The following is a 19,368-nucleotide window of genomic DNA, read 5'->3' as shown; positions in this document are numbered from 1 at the left end:
ATAGCAGAGATGTAATGTCCCTTCCAACGAATGTCCCACTCTCTGCTCTAGATCTAGGATTTCATGGCCTGGATTCTCAGCTGCTGCATGAGCCGGTGTTTGCAAACCTGGACTTGGAAGGGGCTCCCAGCCTTTGTTAAGGACTGAAAGGATGGGGTTGCTTTGTACATGTTTACTTTTAAAAATTATCACAGTTCTAAGAAAGGATCTGGCAACCTTTACAGCAAGAGAACTATTCCACAAGGCCTTTACAGCAAGAGAACTATTCTACAAGGCGGCTGTGCATACAGTAGACCTAATTCCCCATCAGTGCAGGGAGGTACAATGCCAAACATTCATTTACAGCCACAAAGAACTTGACCTCAGGTACATGAGTAAGTTCCTGTAATAATTGCAGCAGCAGAAAAAAGGAGGATTAGTTTCCTCGCCTACTCTGTGGCTGGGACCAGATTCATTGCTGGTGTAATCCCACTGATTTCACTGCAGTCACACTTGGGATCACTTTGGGATTTTGAAGGCTACATTAATGCAGCAGGATGCTGCATTCATAGGCTTTCCCAAGCATTAGCATTCTGATGTGGTAGAAATTCATCCCATAATACAGTGCTGAGATTTTTAAAATAATAAAGAAGCAAAGATGCCTGCTGTCACCATTGCTAGCTAATTATAGCAGCATGGACAGACTTCCCTTGCAGAATTCCATATGCTGTATTCATCCGGCACAATAAATAAACATATTAAAGAGGGGAGGCTGAGAAGACATTTCTGATTTTGAAGTCCTCTAACCCTACAGTTAGAAATAGATTAAATAATTGAACGCCAATTTGCCTTTTTTTTTTTTTTTTTTCATTTAGGTTTTTCTCATGCCTTTAGATGGGCTGCTGCGGAAGTGGGGGGGACAGAGGGCAGGGGGAAGAACTCACTATTTGGCAATTCATTAAGAATTTCCCTATAAGACTCCTCCACTCAATGCTGGGCTTTAGGCACAGCCATCCCAGAACTCCACCAGCCTTCCATCTGGCACTACTTGGACACTTAGCAAAGGCCAGGATGAAACAGACTGATCCAGTCTTCCTTATTTTTCATGATGCTCAGCATTGGAGGGAGCCTTAGATATTGTCTAGAGCAGCCATGGTTGGGAGAGGGGACTTCGTATAGACTTGAAACAGCAGAACCACTGGCACAGGCAATTAGCGCTTGCAGGTAAAGAATCAGTCCTACAGAGCAGGGAACCAGCCACTGCTGAGGGTGAGCATCCAGCACCTGGCTCATGGGAACTTGTATCACTGCCCTACAGAAACCACAGCTGCCAGGGGCTCTGGAGAACCCCCATCCAACAAGGGGTGGGAAGTTTCCATGAAGGCAGCACTGGCGTTCTCAAACACTTGCACATGACTTCTGTAGGGCCAGCTTCAGGTCACGCGTCTCCAGATGGCATCACTGCAGCACAGATGGCAGACAGGTTTTTGTTTGCTAGCCAGAAGCTGGAGCAGGGTTGAGACTAACTACAGCTGTTTCCATGAAAGCAATGAGGCCACCCAGCCTGTGTCCTCTCCTGAGGAGTGTAGGTACTGGAATTTTGCAACGAGGGCACCGCAGGGGCTGGTACTGACCCCTCACATAGGGAGATGTCTCTGGTCTCTCACCTGTCTGGTATAACTACTCTTTAATTATTCTTCTTGGTACATTGCACCTTTTTTAGGACAGTGTGAAATTAGTCCTCATTTATCCAGCAAGCCTGTTTTGCTGCTGCTTGAACAGGCAACACCACCAAACGTTAACTCTGCAGCTGCCAAAACAACATTGCTGCCTTAACATGGGGCACGGAGAGGACACGCTTTGTCACGATGTGATCATTCTGGGTGGCTGACTTACTCAGCAGTTCTCAAAGAGTCGCTTCCCCTCTTTTCACGCTCTTTTTTGTGTCCACACTGAGCTTCTTGGGGTACCAGCTCTGGTTAGTACCCACTGCAGTAAGGCCTCAGTGTTATTTCAGGTTCAAGAACTAATGCTCCATTAGTTTTGAATAAAAAACAAGTGCAGGTAACAGCCTAAGACCTGCTGTAGATTTGGGGATTAGTCTGCCCTGGCCCTCCAATATACTAAATCCCCCTAAAACCTCCTATAATAAACCATGCAAGGATTAATAAGTGCCTCCACCACTCAATGAATTATAGGAGGCAAATGTTGCAAACAGTAAGGCCCTTGACTTGTGCCTCACATACTGGATAAAATTGCTTGCCCTTAGTCAGCACCAGCATTTGCAGACCCTTTACAGGGTGCTTTGGCATCAGGTCTCCAGATGTGATTTCTAAAGCTCAACCAACACCGCACTGTGCAGTGTCATATATCTCTCTGCTGATCACAGCCCTGGCTGCTCAGAAAAAAAAAAAAAAAGTAAATGCTTGCCAATATTTTCCTGACCCGTTAGCTATTTGAGTCACACAGGACAGTAAAGTACTTGTTCAAATGTTGCCTGTGCAAATAGTCATTGCATTAAAATGTGTGTCTCTGTAATAGTTGAAAATGGAAATAAGGCTAGACTACATTGAAGGAGAAAAGAAGGGAAAAAGGAAAGAACTTGTATGTGCGATAACACCATCAAACAAGAGACGTTCAATTATTAAAACTGTTGCATGGTTTATCCCTGCATAGAAATGGGAAAGGAGACTGGATCCCAGCTTTGGGATGTAAACCAGCTGGTGCACGATGTAGATCGGCTGGCTTGCTTCTTCTTCGGAGTGACACTGAAGGAATATCAGTCTGCTGCGCTATGCCACGGACGCACACCAGCACGGCTGGCTTTTCCGATGCCCGTGTCCAGAAGCAGCAGAGCATGCAGCCCAGGGTGCGGTGCGCAGTACCTCCACAACTCCCCCTCTCCTACCAGGATTTCTGTGGGACCAAGAGATGGCTCTCTCAAGAGACAGATTCATGAATCAAGGAGACCTAGAAATGCAGACTGTATGTGGATTGGCAAGAGTTGAGAAGGTTTCAGTTCACAACAGAGTTAGTTAGCCATGCCTCTAGTAATTGTATGAATCCATGAGCAGCCAAACAAGTAGTTGAAATACTTGTAGTTGAAATACTGCAAACTAAGAACCAAACCCAGATTAATTTAAGGCGGTGAAGGAGGCTGAGGAACTTCCAAGACAGCAAGCAGTAGCAGGATCTCTGCTTCTTTTAGGAAGCCACAGTGGATTAAAAGACTTAAAAGGAGCAGTAACTAGTAATGAGATTCTGGTTTGAATCTTTCACTATATTTCATTAGATGGGAATAGATGGAGGTGACCTGGGTAAAAATGACTTAACCTTTCCCTAAAATAGCTAATCCTCCACACAGCCAGGCTGGATTTGTACAAGCCGACCTCAGCGCTTGTCACTAAACTGCTATTCTCCACCGCCAAATTCAGTTTTCCTTATACACATCTATGACTACCTGGTCTCTACTCTTTGTTGCTCATTAACACCACACTTGGGACACAAATGCAGGAAGACTACAGCCTGGCACAGCTCAGTGCTGCTATTTTCTGCAGCTTCCAAGGACAGTGTGCTTTCTCATTGCTGCCGTGCACTCCCTTTATGAATCCATATGGTAACAGGTCTCAGGAGTACATGACAAAAATGTTAAGAATTTATCTGACCATGTCTACCATAAGCTACACATGTCTATCCAGGATTTCTGGAGGGCTACACAGCCTTCTGGCTTGTTTACTGGCATTGCTGGCACATTTCCAGGAGGAGCGCAGTACTCAGTCATTCACAGCGGTGTGGCGGGATCAGATCCTGATGCAAACAAAGTTTGTGAAGTGAAGTGGATGGGATAAGAGGGTAAATGCCCTTCATCTCATTCTGCAGATGAAACCGAGACAGAGGCTGCTTCTTCTAGGTCTCCAGGGAACTGGATGAAATTCAGAAGCAGAGAACAGTGCTTCTCTGGACACCACTGCCAGCACCATTGCACAGCTGCAGCCCCCACGCTGAATACATGACACCATTATATTTATTTGCCATTTGCCTTATTGATGGCAGGCTCCGTTCGGCATATGCTTTGCAGATATTTGTTAGCAAGTGTTTTAAAGTTTCCCCTGAGATTTCAAATTGATGTATGATGATCCAAGCTGTCTCTAGTACTTTTTATCACACTGACTGACTGGGCTGCTAAAAGCAAGAGGGCAAAGGATTATCAGCTGAGTGACTCAGGAGACTGTGCAAACACACGTAAGATGGCTCAGGGGAAAAAATCACCAAATTCAAAAGTGTCAGATTCACACTGCTGTAGGTTACTCAAAGCTGAACCCACGCTTTGCCTATTATTTATCAGTTACCTTATGTTTGTTGGATTCAGATGGTGTCCCCAGATGGACACAGGCCTTTTAACATATATATCTGTCATATCACAATCACAGTAGCTTTGCCACAACTCCTTGCTTATTTTAACTCTCCTGTTGTTTAGACCACCTCCTGAAAGGCCAATGAATGGCTCAAGACATCAGGAAGACAGTTCAGTTGTTAGAATCTGAACAATTCAAACCCTAAGGATTGCATTAACTGATTTTTTTTTTTCAATAAGAAATGTGGATTAAAAAATCAGGATAGTTGTTATTCAGCACTAAAAATTGTTGGAAAGGAAAAAAGAGGGACTCCCCTTGGGTTTGGATTCTATTAGGCTGCAGTTCCATTTGTTTCAGAGAAGGGACCTAGATATGGAACTGAACTTTCTCAAAGTTAATTCCCAAAGCTGAGTATTGGATGTAGGTCACTTTCTGGCTTGTTCTGAGACTCAGCAGAGCTAGAAATACTGTTGAATTTTCTTTCAAAAGTGAAAGCCACACATATCCTTTCTCTTCTATCCAGGTCATTGCCTCTGAAGGCAGTGCCACAAGGTATGATTGTAACATCAATGCACATTTGCAACGTGTGAGCCAGGGAAAGCTGCCATTTCCAGGCTTTGCTTTTAAGAAGAGGATTCTCTGAACCAGTATTTCTACATACAAATTCCCGTAATAAGCATGCAAAATAGGCCCTGCAGGACATAGCTGTTGGGAAATATGCACTTCTATATATGACCTGAAGACCCATGTTGGACAACCTGTTTTCCCCTCAGCAACTGATATATTTTTTTCCACGTACTGTTCAATCACCTTCAAAAGAACACCACTAGATTTCTGCTGATGATGTTGCCATCACATCGGCGTCTACTCTCGTGGCCCAAGGTTCACATGTGTCGTGTCAGTAAGCTACAAAATGTTAAGGATACTTGCTTTGTAAAAAAAGAAAAGCTGGTTAATAGGGCTAAATCCATATAGCTCGGCTGACCCTGAAGTGGCTGGCCTTCCACAGCTGACAGGGAAGGTGCCTAGAGCAGAAGCATGCAGAAATAGTCCATGAATATTTCTGTGAAACAGCGGCATCCAGTGGGCTGAGAAGGATTCCTTGTAGGTTTGGAAAACCAGGATGAGGCCATGTAAGAGCAGAGGTTTCTCTCCCATATCTGGAGCTATGCAACTCCAGCCCGTCGCAGTAAGCGCTATAATGTCCTCGCTGACCAGGAGACTGAGATGAACTCCAGTTTACTAGACGCCAGAGGATGTGTGTGTAGAAATGTAGGATCAAAGGATTATAGCAATACAGGATTAGAAGAGGTCTCAAGAAGCCCTCCAAACCATGCCCTGTGCCAAGCAGTATCAGTTCTGCCCTCTCATTTCAGCAGTGTTTGCCTATCCAGTTCCTAATGCCTGTTCAGGCAGAGATTTCATAGCCCCTTGCCAGTCTCCTGCAGCATTTCAGTAGCCCTAGAGTTTTCCCCAACATCTAACCTGAGTTTCCATCGCTACATTTTGACCCATTACTTTTTGGCCTACTCCCTAAGCACGCAAAACAAGGTCTTTCTTTCAGTATCAGCCTTGTGCATGAGGAGAGTTGTCTTGTTCTCTCAAGACCTTTCTTCTCTTAGACAAAGCACTTCCTATGTCTTGTGGTTGGAAACCTCAAAAGGAGAACTCTTGATGTCCTGCAGACTGCCTCTGGGTTATACATCTCAGGTTGGTTCATTCCTTTCCACAAATGTTGCCCCACTTGAAAAGATTCATTGGAGTTCAAGCTTTTTTACACACCAGAGGTTTGCCATTTGCAGTATCTTTGGTGTTAAGCACAACCAAAATACCACTTCTCCAAAGTGCTTATATACAAACAAGGGCAAAATCTTACCACAATAATCACCATAAAGTTTCTGTCTCGGCCATGGTCTAAACTGCAGATGCTGTATGACTTCGTGTCTGCCTGAGATGACTTCACAGGCAGTCTAACACAGTTTTCCAATTATTTTTTTAAAAGAAAGATTAGCAGGAAAAAAAATCCTCACATATCTTAGAGTCTGGGCATGTAAGCTCGAGTTTACAACAAGCACAGGCAAAAGTAAAGCCTAAGTAATCTTGATATTTGTTGAGTGAGCACAAAAGGAGCTGCTCTACATGTGAATGGATCTTTTCAGAAATGGATGTTGGCTGTGCTCACCTGTCTCTAATGTATTCGTACGTTTATATTAACATATAATTCTGCCTGGTAAAAAAGCAAGCTGAGGGAGGGAGCACAGTGCACACTTAGAACCACTTACCACATTCCCAAATACTTAACAGCGCTTACTCTCCATCTTCTGGCCAAAGGGTAAAGCGCACTGCAATTCTGGGCAGAACCAAGTGAATTCCATTCCCTCATTTTCACGTTCATGTTTCCACAGTCACCCCAACGTGTGTGTTTAAGTGGCCTGGGCAACATCACCTTTACGTAACACAGAGGACAAGGGACACTGACTGCTCCTATTTGGCTTTTATCAAATGGCAATGACAAGATTGGTTTTGGACAGGTCCTTTGTACCCTGTAGGCGTAAAAGTTACAGTAACTGCTACTATGCTGTGACACACTTTGTCTCAGAGTTTTGCTCTCTTCATAAGCCCCAGGCAACTCTGCTGCCTGGTGGTTTTGTTTCCTCCTTTTGAGTTTTAGGGCTCTAGACAGTATTCCCGATGGGAATGGCATGTGATATTTTTATGACCTTGCTGCCATATTGCTGTTTTGAGTGTAGGGTCTTAACACTGGTAAATTCTGTTCTGTGCTCTTATCACACTGCAGGCCTTCTGGGTTTGGCACAAACATATTACTCAGTTTTACTGCTGTGAACGCTGTTCCTTGCTGTCAGTGCAGGCCACTCTTTTAACCCTTCTTCTACTATGGCAGTACACATTAGCAGATGGCTAAATGTAAAACAAAATTCCAGTCTGCTAGCTTCAACAGAGCCATGCTTGACATGCCACCGAGCAAGAGAACGGGACGGGTAAGCTTGAACAGTGTTGACAAGGTGTCTCTGACCTCAGAAGGGTAAAGTCAGTAGAGCAAGTTCCACCCCAGACACAAGAGATTCACTCAGAGTCATTGGTATCACCAGCAGAGAGATGATACAAACTCATGTGGCCTCTGCTTCTTACTGAACTGCTTTGAAGAACAAGTCATTATAAAAGCAGTAATACCCTATGCTTTTAGACTCACATGTTCCGATTCACACACCGAAGCCACCAATGATCCCAGGCAGGCAATATCTGAGCTGTGATCTTGCAAATCAGACATCCCCAGCAGAAGGCTGGCTGGCAGATGGAGGGTAGCAGCCTTCAGAGCCACGGTGCCTGGCAATGAGCTCTGCTGAACCCCCAAGACTCCCTTGGACTAGGTTATCCTAAAATCACCCCAAAAATCAAACACTCAAACATTTTAAAAAAAGTGTCCCGGCATGGATCCTGCATGCTTTCATGGTCAGCTGCTCCCGTGGGTTTCGATGGCCATTTTGGCTGCGCAAATAGGAAACAATCCCGATACTGAAGGAATTTTACCGGTGTGCTTAACTGTAGATGTTGGAACTACGTATCCATGGCATTGCCGAGCCCTACAATACCTCATTATGTAGTTTAGCTACCAGTAGAACGCTGCATTGTATAGTTTAGCTACTATAGTAGCTAGTAGTAGATAAGAACCTGCCCAAAACCAAGACATAAGCCCAGAGTGCTGAAACAGGGCCAGGAGAAAAGGTCATCAAAAGGATGCAAAGAAGAAGAAGAGGAAGATGACGAGAAAGAGGATGAAGAAAGGGATGAAGGTGTCCCAAAGGACCACCAGAGAACCCCTGACCCATTAGGCCACACATGCGTAGTAAGAGTGCAGATATGATAAGTAGTTCATGGAACTGTAAGGAATATGCCAGTAGTTTCTCAGAAATGTCATTAATACGTATAGATCGGCCATCTAGATAAACAGTGAACAAAGTTGGGACGTGTGTTGGGCAGAACTTATCCCCCGTGCGTCCCCTGCTGAAACCAAAGAATTCCTGCTTTCTAACGCTCCAAACCGGGTATCGGAGAGTTTTGCCTCTGGTTTTTCGGTAGCAATCCCCAAACGCAATTTACCACCCCGACACCAGGAAGGCGCCAGGCGAGCCAGCAGCACGGCGCCGAGGCCGCCCGAGGCCGCCCCGGCCCACCTCAGGCAGCGCGGGCAGGCGGGCCGCGCCCGGAGAGCAGGGGTCGTGCCCCGGCGGAAACGCAGGGTCTCCAGGGCCCAGCCCGGGGCCTTGCCCCGGAGTCAGGGCGGCCGCGCCGGGGCCGGGGCCGCGGGGCCTTTCGCGGCCTCCCGGGACTTGTAGGCGGCGGCGGGCGGCGCGCGGGGCGGGCGGGAAACTACCTCTCCCAGCATGCCCCGGCGGCTGTCAGCCGGCCGTGAGGGGCCGGGCGGGGCGCGCGGGCGGCCCCGGGGGAGCGGGATCGAGCGGCGCCGCTGCAGCACCCGCGGGGCTGCCGGCCGCGGCCCGGCTCCTCGGCCGCCTCCCCGGGGGTGAGAGGGGGAGCCTCGGTAGGGCTCTGAGGTGGCCGGGGCGGCGGCGCCTCAGGGGCGGGGGGGTGCGAGGCCGCCTCACGGCCTGGGTGGTTCGGGGCGGGGGGGGGGGGGGGGGGGGCGCGGCGGGGGGCTGGCGGGGGGCGGGCGGCTGCCGGTCAGGGCTGGGCGGGGGCGGCCGGGATCCTGGGGCGGGGGGGTGCGGCCCCGCGGTGCCGCTGCTGGCGGGGGGGGCGGGGGGGGCGGCTGCGGCCGGGCTTGAGGCCGCCCGTGTCGCCGGGATTGCGGGGGCCGGCGCCGGGGCCGTGTCTGGTGCGGGGGGGGTCTGGGGGGGGCGGCGGAGGTCTGGGGGGGCGGCAGGGGTCCGGGGGGGGCGGCAGGGGTCCGTGGGCCGTGGCGCCCACCGGAGCTGCTTCTCGTGCTTTCTCCCCGCTCCCCAGGCCACTGTGGCAGGTCGGCTGCTGGGACTGCTGTGCCGAGAATGAATGAGGGAAGGAAGCAAGCCCAGCCCTTGGCTAAGGACAGCGGCTTTCTGAGGGGTCGTCTGAATTTTCTTCTTTCTCAGCTCTCTCAGGTACGTGCCTGTTTTTTCCTCTTTTTCTTCCCTGGGCTAAGCCTGGAATAAGTCTGCTCTGAGCTCCCAGTTTTCTTTCTGCCACGTTTAGCCACGGTTCAGTCTGTAGTGGGGCACCTCTGCTTGCTCCTGCTCCTTTCTAATTTCTTTTCTCCTGGGCGGTGAGTGCTGGCTGCCCTGCAGGATGTGAGCATGCATTCTGTTTTCCTGTTCGGAAACTGGTACTGCAGGTAAGTCATTGCTAAGGTGAGAGCCGAGCACTGAAACGTTGGCAGTGATTCCTACCGGGCATTTTGTATCACTGTGTCATATGCTGAATATAACTCGGAACTGAAGCACACGTGGCTTTTTGTCTCCTGTGTTTCTGTGATATTTGCGTTCTTCCTGAACTGAGAAAGAGTCATGAAAACACGGGTCAGACTTAAACCTACAGAAAAGATGGTACAGGTGCACTGGAAGCATTACATATGTTTGTTCTGATTTCCCTGCAGACAATGCCCGAACTTAACTTTCTGGTTGTAACAAACTCTAATTTCTACCTCACTTAGGAACAGGGGAGCTCTGGCTCACCTTCATGGAGGTCATTTGAGCTTGGCTTTACTACTTAACCTTTCTTTTTGGCTAAGAACCTCATTACATCCACTGCACTTCTTTGTTGCCGTAGGAGGAATTTATTCGGCTCAAATGGGGTACCATTCCTGTTTCTTCCCTGTTTAACAGCTCCTTGGTTTCCTAAAACTACTTCCTAGGAAGAACAATACAGTTGTTATCCTTCTAAGACCTTCCTCCTAGCTGATTACCTGTTGAATTTTTTGTCCACTGTTTCGGGATCTAGATGAGTGAATTGTCAAGGGATGCCATTACTGTGAATAACTGCCATTACTCATGTTGTTATGATTGGAATGATGTCGTGTGTCATGTTGATAGCAGAAAGTCAGAAAGAGAAAGCATCGATAACCTTGGTAGAGCTAGAGAATTTCTTGCCCTATTTTGAGCTTTGCTTTCTGCTCTCAGTTATGGGCATCTAGGTTTGTGTCTGGAGCAGCTAAGTTCCATTGGGTGGATGATGGTTCCCTTCAAGAAGTTCTTCCTTAAGGCGGCCAGCTAACAGGGTGTCAGGTAACTTGCGTTGTCCCAGCTCTGTCACTGATGTACCTTCGGTGTCTTATGCCTGTTTTCTAATCTTGTCTTTTTCTGTGGTGGAAGGACATGAATTTATTTCGGACTGGCAAGTGTGCCTGCAACATATTAACAGTTAACCTAGTTGTCATTTAGCAAAGTCACCACTGGTTCTGTTTTCTTGTGTAATTATTCTCTTTTTAGACTTCAAAAAGGTAAATGTGTTTCCCATCCTTTCTCTCTGCACAGCATACATCTCAAGAGTCACTGACATGAGAAGAATGTTCATAATTGTATGATATTTGGGTTGGCTTAATTCTGTTCTTATTATGATATTGCTGTATAGCTTCATGTTTTGACATTTATTTTGAATGCATGTTTGAAGCTCTGTGACTGTGAAAATCCCGTGCCAAAATAGCATATAAAGAATCTATTATTTTCCTGCTTTGGATTGCGGTGGCTGCTAATCCACTGCTGGGATTGTTTGGAAGAATTGGGAGGCCATGCATAGCCTCTTTCTGCTAAAACTTTGACAAATGCCTTGGAAGTTGCATAAACTATGGAAGTGTGTACAAATATGTGGTTGCAATTGTCTCCTTCTATTTTGACTTGGAAAGGGGTATGTTCACAGCTTTCTAAGCTACCTTGATCAACAAGTGTGTGGCTACATGACCACCATAGGCTGTTCAGAGCTGTGGCAGTTATCTCTGAAACAGGCTCATCTCTTGCCTTGCATTGGTGTGGCATTAGTGTAGGTTGCTTGCAGAGACTGATCTTGATTGCCTGTGGTTTTGCTGAAGTTGAAGACTTTCTCCAACTTGATAATTAAGCTCTACTAGGTCATGCTGCCCCTGCTTGCCTGTTCCCATCAAATGTTTGCCTTGCTCATAATTTCTGATACGGAACTGCTCCAGGGCTCTGACAGATTTCAGGGTCGTGCTGAACGTGCGACCGTATTGATCATGCCCTTTCATTTTGAGTTGCTGTTTTCCAGGGATCCAGGAATAGAATGCGAAGTTCTGTGAGCAGACAATTTGAGTCCTAGTTGTTTTTCAAGGATTCTGATTCATGGCTTATCAAGGGCATTTATAGAGGTGCCAGGGTGTTGTAATACAGTGCACTCGGAGGAGAGCAGTGCAACTTTCAGTACACTCACTAGAAGCTTTGCTTAGAGAAATACAGTTGGATGCTCTTCTCTCCTTGAGCAAAGAGAGAGAGTAGAATCTGTTGTTTCTTGGGAGACAAAGAATTTAAATATTTCTGCTCCCTCTGTAATGAGAAATGTATTTGAAATTTCCAAGAATATGTTGTGTATTAAGGCGTAAGAGTCTGATGAGTGGCCAGGGGAAGACAACCTTCCCGTTGAGTCACAACGGAAAAGGATCCCCTTGCCATCTAAACTTCTCAGAGACAACTTGATCCAGTCCTTGTCTCGAGCTTGGTCAACAGGTTTAAATCTAAAGGATTGTATGTACAGCTGCTCAGAGTCAACGTTTGCCTGTCAGACTCCAGTTTAAGGACTTTCACTGAAACAGTTTCTCAAAGTTGAAAAAAATAGTTGATTTATTAAGGCGACAGATACAACAAATTTGGAATTGCCATTGATAAATACACTTACTGCAACAATTGAGCTAGAGTTAATTCAGTGCTTTAATTAATACTTTCCTGGGTAACATCTGATGTAGTCAGAGGTGCAAATCTTACCAAAGGGGCATCACTGCTTGTGGAGGAAAGAGGTCCAGACCCATCCAGTGGTTGGAGTTCTCATCTTCACAATAGAGATTCTAAATGCCAGATTTATAGGCATGGCAAGGTGGGACTAAGTCAATTACTAAGTGCCAATTGACCCTTAGAGGTCAGTGGGGCCTGATGGTTCAGCATGGGGTGGGGGATTTGGTACAGGTGTACAGGAGTCTTCCTAGCTCTTACTGGAGGAACACTGGGCTGCGAGGGCCCCCCGCCTCACTCCAGGTGTCACTCAGTCAGGTTGATTGTTAGAAGACATCAGTTACCTGTTTTGTGAGATCTCAGGTCAAACACCCAAAGCCAATTTGAGTGGAATACTGCCATCGTGGACCAGACGTGTTCATGGTTGCCACCATTGGTGGTGCATTGTTACAGAAATAAAGGTCAGGATGGGGCAGGGTGATCACACTGCCACAGTACAGAACAAGTCTTCTAGCATTTGGACTGGCTGTACATGGAAAATGAAGTTAGGTGTGTACTAGCAGGACAGTAAATGGCTTGATCTTAGATCTCAATCCTCATTCCTTGAGGTGACCCCAAGGAATGCAAGGATGCATGCTGGATCATGGCTTGATACTTTTTTCTTTTTTGTTCTCCCTCTGGTACTAGTGTGGGCCAGGCTGTGGAGAACAGAACTTGGAGCTAGGATATGTGAGCTTTGTTCCTGGCTCTGCCACCAATTCCATATATAACTATGGCTCCACTTCCCATCTGTGAAGTGTTCTCGCATTCTTTAAAGTACTCTGCTATCCAAAGCTGAAAGATAACATCTGTACTTCTAAACTGTACAAACTTCTAAGTGAATTGGTGTATGTGCTGACCCTCTAACCTTCATTTAGTACCGGGGAGGAAAGCAACAGCTAACTACTCGATTCATTCTGCTCCTACACAGCTGATGTCTCTAGCCAAAGGCATGTCAGGGTAGATTAGACTTAAACATTTTGATCTGCGTTCAGAGCACAGAAAGGGCAAGTTCCAGGCTGAAAACTGACAGGAGTGCAATGTTTACCCTTCTGAAAGCCTGAAGGGGAATCTGAAAGTTGGTAGGATGAGCTATCAAGGCTCAGCAGAGATTCAGCAGGTTTTATACTTGCTCTGTGCTAGAGTCTGGAGTAGCTACTTCTCACTTTGAAAATTTGGAGAAAGTTCTGTTTCTAACTGGAATGATTTGTGATCCTATTGTATCACCTCTGCTGAGGGAGCCAGAGTCTAAATACCTACAAAGAGCCATATCACAGAACCACGGTACCGTGTTTTATCCAACACACTATGCAAACACATGTCTACCAGAACGTCAGTGTTAATTGCTTGTGATTTTTTTACTCCTGCAGTAATGCTAGTTTTCTGATTTTGAATGATGTGTGGGGAAACTTACTGTCTTTGCATTCAGGCAAGGCAATTGCCTAAATGGATTGGAAGATTATGAACTTTTAAGTGATTTAACTCAGATTTCCATGGTAAATAGGAGTTGATAGCTGGTGTGAGAGAGTTGTGGACCTGAGCTTTGCCTAGGGCTCAACACTGTCAGCTCTGGGCCAGGTGATCATGGCTCTGAGAAATGTATTAGAGCAATGTTTAAGTTAGAGCAGAGTTGAAATCTCCTGCCAAGACAGATTTCTTGTTGTTGGAATATGTTTCTGTGCGGTCTTCCATTTCTCGGTGACTGAAAATAGGTATGGAAGGGATTTTGATGAGGCCACCGTGTCCATTCTTTTCCACAAGGCATGATAAACTACACTGAAACCATTCCTGATAGGTGTGTTGTACTTGTTCTTCAAGTAATGGAGGTTTTCTAGCTTCCCTGGATGGGTTGCATTTGACTTCATTAAACTGTTTTCTCCTTTACATTGTGACTTCTGTCAGTGTTCTGAATGGGCACAAAAAGACCTGCTAGCCGCTGCAAGGGAGGCCAGGTGGTTGATTGTTGACCCCTAGATGCCAATAGCCAGAAGAGTGATGGTGATTCTTGACTGGAGAGGGAAGGAGAGTCGCTCAATGTAATGCTATAGAGTTTTTGTTTGTTTTTCTTATGCTACAGGGATCTTCCACGGAGGGTATGGGAAAGTTAAAATATGATTCTCCCATTTTTTTTCTATGTAAAGTGAAAATTATGTTAATTAAAACTTAGCAAATAATCACCTTTTTTTAAAAAAAACCAAAACCAGCATCACCTGGGATGTGTGTGTTTTTGGGCAGGGTGTGTGTGTGCTGCTGTAATGCAGTGTATATTTAACGCTGAAATCTGCTATTTAGGAAAAAATGGATTCTCACCAGCCCCAGCTACTGAGCTTTTCAAGGCTGGAGGCAGCAATCTGCAAACTGTCAGGTCCAATTAAAGCAAATGGCTGGAGCTGTTTTTCTACCTCCTGGAGAGAATACAGTTCATCAAATGCCAGAAGGAAATTTCATTGGGCTCATGAGCAATTATCTTGTGGGATGTAATAAGAGAGATCCACTAGATGCCCAGTGTGAACTTTAACTTTTAATCACTCTTAATTCCCCAGTGATGAGCACTGATCTCACCAATTTAAAGCCTGGAGGTTTTGTGTTCAGTAGAAGCTGGTAGAGGGAGCTTATTCTTTTGTAGGCTTTGACTGATGTTGATTTGTAAATCTGAATTTTGAACACCCCTGACCTAGCAAAGGATGTTCCACCTTTCTGTGTGTTATGGGTTAACCCTGGTGTAGGTAGCTAAGCATTCTGCTCCAGTGGGATAGGGAAGAGAACTGGAAGGGTAAAATTGAGAAAGCAGGACTTCATCAGGTGTAGCGGTTGCTTGGAAAGGCAAAACACCATTACTCCAGATGTTGCCCCTTCCTATTTCTTTCCCCCAGCTTTTATTGCTGAGTACAATGTCATATTTGCTGTCTCTGGGATCAGCTACCCTGGCTGTGTTACTTCTCAAATTCTTGTGCACCCCCAGCCTACTCACTGGCAGGGCAGTGTGAGAAACAGAAAATGCTTTGATACTGTGTAAGCATTCTTCAGTAATAGCTAAAACATCAGTGTGTTATCAACAGTTTTGGTCACAAATCCAAATCAGCACCATACGAGCTACTATGAATAAAATTAAGTCTGTCCCAGCCCAAACAGTACGCTGTGGTATACCTTAACTTCCCTTACTGGAAGCTTGTGACAGCTGTTTATTTTTGGCTTCCTGGTGGTGTTTCCCAAAGGTTGTGTTTGCATTTGTATGGTTTAAAGCAAATATTGACCTACTGTGCAATCCAGTTTATTTCATGGGTCTAGTCCATTAGTTAGCGCAGAGCTGATTCATTAAAAATACAGTGCTATATCTGTGCTCTGGGTAGATTGTGTGGCTGATACTGTCACTTTCTGTTACACTAATTTTGTTACTTATCACTGACAAAAATCCCCTTTTGGTCCATGGCACTTGGTGACAAAACCAGTTTGGATTGAGGCTATGCAGATGAGTGCTTGGTGTTGGAAGGAGGTTCACTTTTCTATGTCTGTTGTCATCACAGGTGGGTTGAAGCTGAGTGAAGTGAGAAATGAAGGTTCAAGGCCAACTCAGTTCTGATTTGGTAGCTTTAGAAGATGACAAGCTTTTCATGCATGCCTTCGTGCCCAACTGAAAGATGTTCTCTGATTAGTATATTTCTTGAGACTTCAGCCATGTTGAAGCTGTGGATTTTTTGAATCCCATCTATGATTAAAATTAAGGAGAGTTGCCTTCTGTCTGAGATTGCAGTTATGGTGTCCTGGATCTGTAAGTAGGTGGTACTTTTTGTCTGTTTAGCCTCAAAACTACAGAGGACTTCACAGCGTTCAGGTGTAACAACAAAGGGCATTCAGTCCCAGTGTTTGTACTTAAACCCAAGACATTTAGATTTGTAACATAGAAAAGAGAAGAAAACCCTGCAGGGTTTTTTAAATAGCATCTCACCCTTTGGAAGCATATGGGGATGCTGATCATCTTGGCTGTGGAGCCAGTGTTTTCCTAGCGCATCCTCCTTGCAGTCCAGATGATAGTCCAGTATATGCAAAGTGCTAAACGTAGAGGTACTGCCTTTCCCCCTAAGGGAGAAGTGGTGGTGCCTGTGCATTTCGTTTTCTTGTTTGCTATGATGCATTTCTCCTACTGGTGATGTCTTTTATAGCATGAAGACGGCATGGCCTTGAGACTGAGTCACTCCACTGCCATGGACAGTCTCAGGAGGATCACTAGGTGTTCTTCTGTCACAGTTCTGAGTGAGGATCTTGGCTTTTGTCCAGTTATCTCTTGGGCTCTTCCTCAGCTAAGCAGAGCCCACCTTTGACTGTTTCATGCAGCAGCTGGCCCAGAGGCTTTTGTATCCACTAAAGCTATTAGGTACTGCCATACTCGCACAAAATGAACCTGAAAACATCAGATGTGTAACTTCTCTACAATTTCTTCTATCTTTAGGATCTGTTCTGAGATTGCCAATTATTTAGGAAACCAGAATTCTGGGGTCAAACTTCTCAGGAGGGTTTGCACAAAACTACTGTTGCTGAATATTAATAAATATACTGGTGCTTCTTTTAGGCCTGCATCCTTTAACAAGGTGAGAGAATAGCTAGTAAGCCAGCATGACAACCACTGAAAGTATGGCTCCTACGACTTAAAAGGAAAGGCAACATTCCCCTCACTGTAACAACTAGAATACAGTCAGTGCAAATTGAATGTAAAATTCACTTTAGGCAAAACAGATCAATGGGCTGGCGTTTGTAAAGGACAAGTGTTGATTGTACAGATAAAAGTGTTCAATGGGACTATCTTTAAGCATAGCCTGGCTAGCTATTTTTAGCATTTCCTCACCCTATGCCCCAGTATTTCAAGATGTGTGCCTGTTCTTCCACAGTAGAGCCAAAATGACAAGATGTTAATCCTGAGCAAAGGAATATTAATTCCCTGCTTTATTCTGTTTATGTAATACAGTTAAATATACTTTGAGAGCAGGTGAGGTATGGTGCATGGAAATGGTTTAACTTCACACAGGCTTTTTCTTGATTGATTGTTTTTAGCAGCGGCAGCTGCCCCATTTCTCTTCTTTCTTTTTCTGCTGACAGCAATTTGTCAGTGGAATGGCTTCATTTATCTGCTATTGATATTTAAGCCACAGAAACATCATCTGCTGTTCTCTCCCCCTCTGTGCCAGTGATGCCATTTTGCAAAATTCAGACTAAACAGAAATCCTGGTCACACAGGGAAAAGCGAAGTATCATTGAGACCTTGTGGCTTTGCAGTGGAATATTAAACTATTCACTTCAGCCAATTCTGCAAATTCTCTTGGCAGGCTGATGGAGGGAATTTGATGGGTTTAGTCTAATTTAGAGTGGTTAAACTAGTCACATAGTGGCTGAGATGGTGTCACTCTTCTACCTTAGAAGATCTGCTGGTGCTGGGAACTAAGCGTTTTTATCTTCTCTGCTATTTTGCAGTGTGACTGAGCTCTCTAGCCATCTTTGTATATGAAAGATCAAGCCTTGGAAACTGCCTACTACAAAATGGAGTGTGTGGGGCCTTACTAGACTTTTAGTCTCAGTGGCTAAACCAGACCTGATCTGACAGTGCTGCTATTTGTATGAGCAACAGCTGTGGAATGAGATCTGGAAAACAATAAACAACTAAATGGGCCTGACTGCATGTTTTTCCACATCAAGAAATGGGATTTGCACTAGTGCTGTATTAGAAAGTAGTATGTGAATGAATAATTTACTGAAACAACTGTTCTGAAAGCAAAATACCTTTATTGTGTTAAAATTCAATATGAACCCTTACACTAGAGTTATTTTTCTCATTTAGTAGGGTTTTATGTGTAAGTAATAGAAGGCACTTTACCAGGGAGCTGCTTAGAAGAGGCCTGCTATGAAGGCAGAGGGTTTTGTTTGGGCAGTGGGGAAGCTAGCTGAAAGTAACAGATTGCTTGCGTTGAGGAGCAGCTGATAAACTTGGTTCTGAAGAAATGGGAGAGAATTGGAGTATGTGTTTCCATGGGAGGACTCTTGGGCCTGATACAAATGGACTGCATAGAATGCTGAAGTTCAGAGTAGACAAGGAGAGAGATTTGCACGTGGTAGAGCTGGATATTGAACTGGTGTGAACTGGAGTTGAGATTATAATAAAGTGCCGTGGGATGGGCAAAAGTCTTCAAACGGGGTCTCTACTAGAAACTGGAGACTGAGTGCCCAGAGTGAGCTCAGGTGTGGTGGGAGCCAGGGAGACCCTCCTCGGGGTTTGTGATTACACAGGGCAGCAGTGAGGGCTAATGGCTCCTCGCCTCACCTGGGAGCCAGGAGGGGACAAAAGCTACAAGGTGGTCTTCATGTGGTGGTAAGTCAGAAAGGATTATTTACTGTGTTTTTCTGGTTTTCTTTCATTTAATAGTGAATGTATTTGTGGAAATTGTGTAGTCTTGAGAGAAATGACACTGCATCGTGTTAGGGAGAGCACATACATGTGTCTGTCACTGTGCTGTCCTGGGGTCCTACTGTTTTCTGAGGAGAAAGGAAAGTGAAGGGTAGGTCTGAATTTGAGTTTATTGGCGAGAATACTAGCTTTGGCAATTAACTTAGCAGCTTTGAGGCTTGTTCAGAGGTATTTGATCCTAGTTGTTGTCTGTTATTAAAGAATACAAAAGTATAACCCCTCTGTTTTGCAGGTAGGGAACAATATTTAATTGTGTAGATAAGCACTGGCCAGGCATTTAACTATTCAACTGGTTGGTTTTACAAAAACACTGCTTGTGTCAGGAAAGGGGGAAAACCCCTGTAAGCCTTATTTCTACAGGGTGAATGCCTATAGGAGTAATGTAGGAAGCAGTACTGCTTTTAAGCCAGTGTGTGCTGCCTTAATTTAGCCATTACACCTAACTTGTTTGGATCTCTGTTGATGTTCCTAGTGTGAGGATATGCAAAAATAAATCTTGAAACTTCACAGTAGTGGTAGTTGATCAATTGAAATTTTGAATGCCTTGATATGTCTGTTTTTAATGGCACTGTGTCCCTGAAGTTCCTTTGGAAGGAAGCAGTTAAAATACGTGTGTGTAGGGGGGTGTATGGTGAGGGCT

General features: G+C 45.3%; 1 protein-coding gene across 4 annotated transcripts in view; it reads left to right on the top strand.

Annotated features, from left to right (window-relative positions):
• The first annotated feature begins 8,326 nt into the window (after positions 1-8,326).
• MIB2 (MIB E3 ubiquitin protein ligase 2) overlaps positions 8,327-19,368 on the top strand; it is a 53,626-nt gene continuing 42,584 nt past the window's right edge. Inside the window, exons 1-2 of one of the 4 annotated variants that reach the window (XM_055799537.1) lie at positions 8,327-8,398; positions 9,318-9,451. The gene's annotated coding sequence lies outside the window, so the exon portion shown is untranslated. Of the gene's footprint in view, positions 8,399-8,756; positions 8,896-9,317; positions 9,452-19,368 lie in introns of those variants that run through there. The other 3 variants (XM_055799535.1, XM_055799536.1, XM_055799539.1) reach the window with 3 other exon arrangements.

Source organism: Falco peregrinus, chromosome 3 (genome assembly GCF_023634155.1).
Source record: "Falco peregrinus isolate bFalPer1 chromosome 3, bFalPer1.pri, whole genome shotgun sequence".
NCBI lineage: Eukaryota > Metazoa > Chordata > Aves > Falconiformes > Falconidae > Falco > Falco peregrinus.
Note: the sequence above shows the minus strand (reverse complement) of the source record. Positions and strands in the feature narration are given on the sequence as shown.